Source organism: Rhagoletis zephyria, unplaced genomic scaffold (genome assembly GCF_001687245.7).
Source record: "Rhagoletis zephyria isolate East Lansing unplaced genomic scaffold, Rhagoletis_zephyria_1.1 Rzeph_scaffold_00236, whole genome shotgun sequence".
Lineage (NCBI taxonomy): Eukaryota > Metazoa > Arthropoda > Insecta > Diptera > Tephritidae > Rhagoletis > Rhagoletis zephyria.
In genome coordinates, this window is record NW_016157320.1 from 159,050 (window position 1) to 166,476 (window position 7,427).

Sequence of the window (7,427 nt, forward strand, 5' to 3'; positions counted from 1 at the left end):
TCAATCAAACAAATTTTATTTCAGATTGAAAATACATTTCTCTGCAAATAATTAAAAATTGATACCATGGTAACCCAAAAAGAAAACATCTTGTTACTTTTTTCGTTTACAACTGGTTCGAAACTATAGAAAATGGGGTGCAAAGCGAACTAGATCCCATATGTCGAATTTAGGACTGGTTCTGAACTATAGAAAAGGTAATGCAGCGGGGGACAATTTCCAATTCCTATGACATCGCTCTGTTAAATTCGCCAGTTGTTTGCATGCAAAAGAGATTTATCGTGAACTAGTAGTGACTCTAAATGTACTAGAAGCGCACCAGTTCAAAACTAGAGATTTTCCCCACAGGGTAACTATACGACACTCATATGTTGACAAGATTTGACTACATATTTGCTTTGTTATTTTTTGAGTTTAGCTATTTTTTTATAAATTATAGTGTATTCTTTAACAGAAACCTTCTAAATCCAAGTTCCAATGTTTATGCAATATTAAGAAAAATCAAGAAACTTTCGTAAAAATTTCAAGCTTTTTGATTAGATTTGTTAGAAAGATTTGGAGTAAACAGTTTTGTAGCCCATTCAATATTAGCATAATAAAGTGCAAGTTTGAAGTAGCTGGGACTTACCGTTGATATTTGACAATTTTTTTTTTTTGAAGTTGTTGCTCATTTTCTGCATATAAAAATAAAATTTAAAAATAATAAAAAAATTGTCAAATCTTGCCAATATGTTAGTGTCGTTAAGTTATGATAAGCTCTATATATACAAACAGATAAGCGTACATGTCTGGTCGTATTGTAAACTAATTTGCACGGTTTTCACTATTAGGCAGGTTCTGCAATTCACTTCCGCGTGAAATTCAACAAAACTCATCTTCAATCCGAGAATCGGGGTTCTGTGTTTCACTTTACCAGTTTCTCTTCCACTTTCTTTCGGATTCCAGAACCTGAATATAAAACTCGGAAAATGAAACACAAACCCCAAATTACGGATTAAAAGTGAGTTTTTTTGAAATTCACTCGGAAGTTAATTGCAAAACATGCCTGAATTTTCATGAAAATCGTGCAAATATTTTTACATACGCGATGAGGCATGTCCATACATACATTTACATGCCCATATGTACATACATTGAAAGTACAACAAGCGAATTTTTATAGAAAAATACAAGGAAAGGTAAGAAACGTAAGTTTTAAAATATTTCGCAAACAAATAAATTGTTTGCATATAATTTCAGAATTTTTGTAATGTATTGATTCGGTAGGAATTTTCAAGAAGTAGGGATGTGCCGGGTATCCGGTAGATATCCGGAATCGAGCTTACCCGGCCATTTTTCTGTTGTCCGGCCGGATACTGCCCAAAATCCGGCCGGATTTCCGGATTTCGATTATAGAAGTTCAATTTAGTTCGGAATTTTATTTTTTCTTGTATTTTTGTAATCTTATTAATAGTTTCTAATTAGTAATTTAAGCTAACAATTTGTATATTTTTGATTATTAAATGAAGCGTTTCCCTATTATCGGGCAACAACTTATTTTTATTTGCAACATAAATGCTAACCGATGCACTAAACCAGAGGTTCACAAACTTTTTTTCTCGTAGAACCCTTTCAAAAATTTACTGGTTTCGGTGGACCCCCTGCTGATACATTTCTAAATATTCCCAAAGCTCGTAAAATAACTAAATGTGAAAATTAGATCTAACAATGTAAATTTGCATCGCGGCTGAAGTCAAAAACTAAACTCTGAGTGGCCAAAATAAAAGTAAAATATTTTCTTGTGTTCTATTTATAAAAATTACACACTTGTAGGTTTTAAAAAATAGAGCTCGTAAATAACGGGTGATTTTTTTGAGGTTAGGATTTTCATGCATTAGTATTTGACAGATCACGTGGGATTTCAGACATGGTGTCAAAGAGAAAGATGCTCAGTATGCTTTGACATTTCATCATGAATAGACTTACTAACGAGCAACGCTTGCAAATCATTGAATTTTATTACCAAAATCAGTGTTCGGTTCGCTTTACGTCCGATTTATGGTCTACATAATCGACCAAGTGAGCAAACAATTAATGCGATTGTGACCAAGTTTCGCACTCAGTTTACTTTATTGGACATTAAACCAACCACACGAATGCGTACAGTGCGTACAGAAGAGAATATTGCGTCTGTTTCTGAGAGTGTTGCTGAAGACCGTGAAATGTCGATTCGTCGCCGTTCGCAGCAATTGGGTTTGCGAAACACATTTCGAACCGAACACTGATTTTGGTAATAAAATTCAATGATTTGCAAGCGTTGCTCGTTAGTAAGTCTATTCATGATGAAATGTCAAAGCATACTGAGCATCTTTCTCTTTGACACCATGTCTGAAATCCCACGTGATCTGTCAAATACTAATGCATGAAAATCCTAACCTCAAAAAAATCACCCGTTACATCAAAATATTCTCGCGCTCGGAAGAGTTATATTTTTTAAGAGAACTGCGAGCGCTAGCGTTATTTACATTATCTTCCACATAAAATCATCAAATGTTCGGCTCACGTGGAGTACATCGTCACCTGAAATGCAAAAAGAAGTAACAAACATCATCTTTGAAATGCAAAAAGTCATAACTAATAAAAAATTAAAAATTCACTTTTTTATTTATATGATGGGTTTTATCGAATTATAACTCCCCACATCATTATATGAAAAAAAAAATAAAATATTAGTCACGACCTTTTCCATTTCATCTACGATGTTGTTACATCTTTTTGCATTTCAGGTGACGATATGTAAAATAGTTTATTTGTGTTAATGGCATCATTTTTATTTTTATCGCTCCGAGTTTTAAAGTGAGTCGAAAAATATTTATCACATTTTTAAAACACAAAACTTAAAACATCAAAACGGCTAAGCTTCTTACCCCAAACTTTTAATTCAGAAACTGACAATAGAGAAAAGGACGAGTTTAAAAAAATCTATGACAAATAACCAAGCAAGCAAGAAGCACAAAATTGTTCCACCGTCTCATCTTCTTCAAAGCAAGATGGGCAAATGGGTTTGTCATTTACGCCTATCACAGTCAGGTGTTTGTGCCACCTGAAGTGACCAGTCAGCAGTCCAGCAAGTTGTCTGCAGTGTCGTCTGCTCAGTGAGAGCAAAAAATTAGATAGACCTTGTGAGATTGAAGGCAACATGAGTTTTGCCCACCTGCATCCCCTCGATGCCTCTCAGTCATTTCTGAGCGAAGATTCACCCAGTTTCTGATGGTGGCTTCGATTGACAAAGGTGGGAGTGCTCAAACTGGTTTCGGACCGAGGTATGCCAAATGATCGGATGTCTCATAACCAGGTACTACCGAGTGACCTGGCAGCCAGAGTTAAACAACCTCCTTATGTTCACCATCATATTTTAGTCGAGACTTGCATGGTCGAACTAGTTTGGAAATACTTAAATAGAGGGCTGGTCAATGCCTTAAGTGCAGCTTGGTTGTCACTGCAGTCACGTAAAATCCTTCCGCTCCACCTATGTTCCACCACGTAGTCCATGGCTTTGAGTATTGCAATTACCTCAGCCTGGAACACCGAAGCATATTCCCCTACAGAAAAGGGAAGGTTATCTCCATTAGCCTCGAAAAAGACCCCAGATCATGACCCAGAGTCAGGTTTGGAGCTATCAGGGAAGATTCGACAATGTGTTAGACCGGCTTCAGCGATGGAATCAAACCAGCATTCAGTCTCAGGTAACTCAACATTATAGAATCTCTTCAACAAAGGTAATGGTGGCGTACTATCCTGTAGCATTGAAAAGACACAAGTGCTTAAATCTCTGCCGCCAGAAATTTTCGCCGCGCCCCACTCATTGTCATACCAGCATTTGGATCTTTTAGTCTGCAGTAGAGATGGGCACGGGCCTAAATTTTCAGGCCCGGCCCGGCATGAGTGCAAAATCAACTTTCAAAAACACGCACGAGCCGGCACGTTAAGAATTTTAGTGGGGCCCGGCCCGGCNATGGGCACGGGCCTAAATTTTCAGGCCCGGCCCGGCATGAGTGCAAAATCAACTTTCAAAAACACGCACGAGCCGGCACGTTAAGAATTTTAGTGTGGCCCGGCTCGGCCCAGCACGACGGGACACGTCCCAGCCCGGAAATAAGAAGCCAACTTTTATTGTATGTATACATATGTACATATTTTTAATATTGTGTTTATGTATGTACATATGTATATTTACTTAAGCGAATCAATTTTTTACATCAAAGATTTTTATAATATATTTTCTGGGAAGTAGAAAAAGTGGAAGGTATTTTTTGTACAGATAAACGTCTACGCTACGTCGTTGACTGTCTTCGCTTTTAAAGCTCAGTTAGTCAAAGACGTAGCCTAAACGTACGTTGACGTACGTAGCAGCATATCAAATTTACTGTTGATAGAGAGAGATAGAAGCAACGGCAACGTCACCGCCATGCGGTGGTGAGTTTTCGTTAACACGCGAATCCCATAAGATAGATCGTGTCTGCGTCAACCTACGTCTACGCTACGTCGTTCACTAACTGAGCTTTAAGAGCGCGGTTATCCACGGACGTAAAAACGGAGAAGGTGTCAGCTGACACGATCTATCTTATGAGAACGCCATGTAAATGAAAACTCTCCAACGTAGAATTTTTCTGTAGACGTAGACGTAGACGTAGAAATCCGTGAGAATTAGATTTTTTCAGTAGAAACGTGTCAGCTGATTTCTCTCTCTCTCCTACTCTTTGCTCAGAGTTGCCAGTACACAACTTTTGAAATTGTTTTGAATGAAGCTCAGAAATATTTAAGTTATCCTAAGTATAATAAAAAATTTCTATTGGAAATAGTATTTTATAAAATATTATGCTTTCTGTGTGTTTGTATTATTACTTTCTATCTTTTAAATTATCAAAAATGTTTACTTAAATGATAAATGTTAGCAAAGCTTGCATACATATCAATCACTGGCAACTCTGCGTAATATTACATTTACATTGGACCAAAATGCGTGATTTGAAATCAGTCATTTGAAGGTGTTTACACTGCTTGATCCGCATTTGCTTTGACTTCTCATCAAATGAAAAGGGAAGACAAAAACAAAATGTATGTAAACAAACACTACATTTATTATATTGTTAACGCTTTTTGGACACAAAAAGGCAATTATTCTTTGATTAAACTAAAAATGTGTAAAGCTCTTGTATAAATTAACAATTTTTACACACAAATTTCAAAGATTTATTTATTTCGTTGTGTTTGTTTTGTGTTTGAAAAATTCCAAATGTCAAAGACAAACCAAAGCTTTTGTGGAACTTTTGTTTCTGAGTGCGTTCAATAAAATAGTACGGCAATTGGAACGCATTTGTTTCGTGATTTTGTGTAAATGCGTCGAAATGCGTCATTCTGGAAATGTGAATTTGTATGGAGAAATGCGTGATTTGGCCTCGCATTTGAGGTTTCTCGCCCAAATGACGCATTTGGGCTCAATGTAAATGTAATATAAATGTAAACAAAAAATACAATAAAGAAGAAAGAAACCAACAAGCTGCAACCATAATTTGTATAATTTTATTGGACGACGAAAAGCTAATTCATTTCTTACAAAATAATAAGGAGTTGTACGACAAAAGCAACCCCTGCTATAAATTAGCCAGCAGGAAGCAAATGCTGTGGGAGCAAATCGCCAGGGAGCTCAATTCGACAGGTAAGTGGAAATTTAAGTAAAGTATGTAAAACTATAACATACATACTTGTATATTAACATCTTTACATCCGAGATATGCATGCGCAGATGGACAGCGCTTCGCGACCGATATGGACGTGAAGTCCGAAAGGAAGCAGCGCCATCAAGCAGTGGCTCGCAGTACCACAGGCCATGGTATTTACTAGAGGTACTTCAATTTTTGAAGCCGCACGTTGATCCACGCCCGTAAGTTTCACAAAAGAGTCTGTATATATATGTATGTATGTACAAATGCACATGCATATGTATGTATAAAAGTATATGTTAATATATACATGCAGTTAATATTTATAATTATTTCCAGATTTCGGTGTTCGAGAAATATTTGTCCAGCATCTTCGCCATCAACGTGGATTACTGGGTGTATGTACATATATCCAGGCATGTAAGGAATGAATTGTTATGTATACATAAATACGTTTTATTTTAGTTTACGAAACTACCTTAAAATAAATAAATTGGATCGAACTTCAACGTCTTTAATTATACATAAATGTTTTTAAGGAAAGTTGGTAAATTTTATAGAAAGTAAAGCTTTCCTATTCACATATTAACGCATTTCATAAGTAAGGTCCACCTATGGCTAAGTCTATGTTCTCCTGGAACGGTAAGGACCTTCATTAATGAAGTAATTTGGGAGCCGATCACGGAGGCTAAACGCATTTGCTGGAGCTCTACGCACTGCTGACCGGACCGCAAAGGTGGTAAGGTGTGCTGATTACTTAATTCGCGACACCAGTCTCCATCATGGACTACGTTGCCAGCCTCTTCGCGGTCTACGTAATTTTCTGGGCAATACCAACGACTTTTATCGTTCAGCATTATAAAATTATGCAAAGCAATGCAAGCCAAAACTATTGTTTCGCAGTGTTCTGGGTTACACTCAATAGTGGTTCGCAATATCCGCCATCGAGCAGTTAAAATACCAAAACTGTTTTCTATGACTCTGCGCGCCCGCGAGACTCGATAATTAAATATTCGTTTAGTTCGCGATAAATTAGAACCGGGATACGGACGCATTAAATTTGTTCTGAGGGGGAACGCAGCATCACCCACAAAAAAATGGGGAAAACATTCAGGGGTACAGCAGGAGGTAATGACAATGTATTTTGCATTAAAGCTTGTCCAAAGGGAGAAAGCTGAAAGATTCCTGCAAAGGAATGCATTTTATTATATACAACTTTTAAAAAGGTTTTACCTCCATCACTCTGACTGCCGTAACTTCCGATGCTGACAGCTGTGAACGTATATCTAGCATCACATACGGCCATCAAGACTATACTAAATAAAAAAAGTTTAATTAAATTAACACGCGGAAAAGTCTGAACGGATTTGCATGAAATTTTGCAAGCAGATAGCTTATGACTTACAGTGGAAAATAGGCTAATTGTTTGGAGGAGTTGCCTCCTGTTAAAAAAGTTTTAATGAAACTAATACGCGGAAACGACTGAAAGATTTGCATGACATTTCGCACAGAGATAGCTTATGACCTGCGTTGGAAAATAGGCTACTATTTTAAGAGTTATCACGTATAGGAAAGTTTAATTAAATTAATACGCGTAAATGACTGAACGGATTTGCATGAAAGTTTGCACACAGATAGCTTATGACCTAGACTGGAAAATAGGCTACTTTTTTTTAAAGAATTGCCACCTGTTTGAAAATGAAATTTTGCTCAAAGATGGTTTAT

General features: G+C 36.8%; 1 pseudogene; it reads right to left on the minus strand.

Annotated features, from left to right (window-relative positions):
- Positions 1 to 6,280: 6,280 nt before the first annotated feature.
- LOC108358324 (putative nuclease HARBI1) lies at positions 6,281 to 7,020 on the minus strand (annotated as a pseudogene).
- Positions 7,021 to 7,427: the final 407 nt, after the last annotated feature.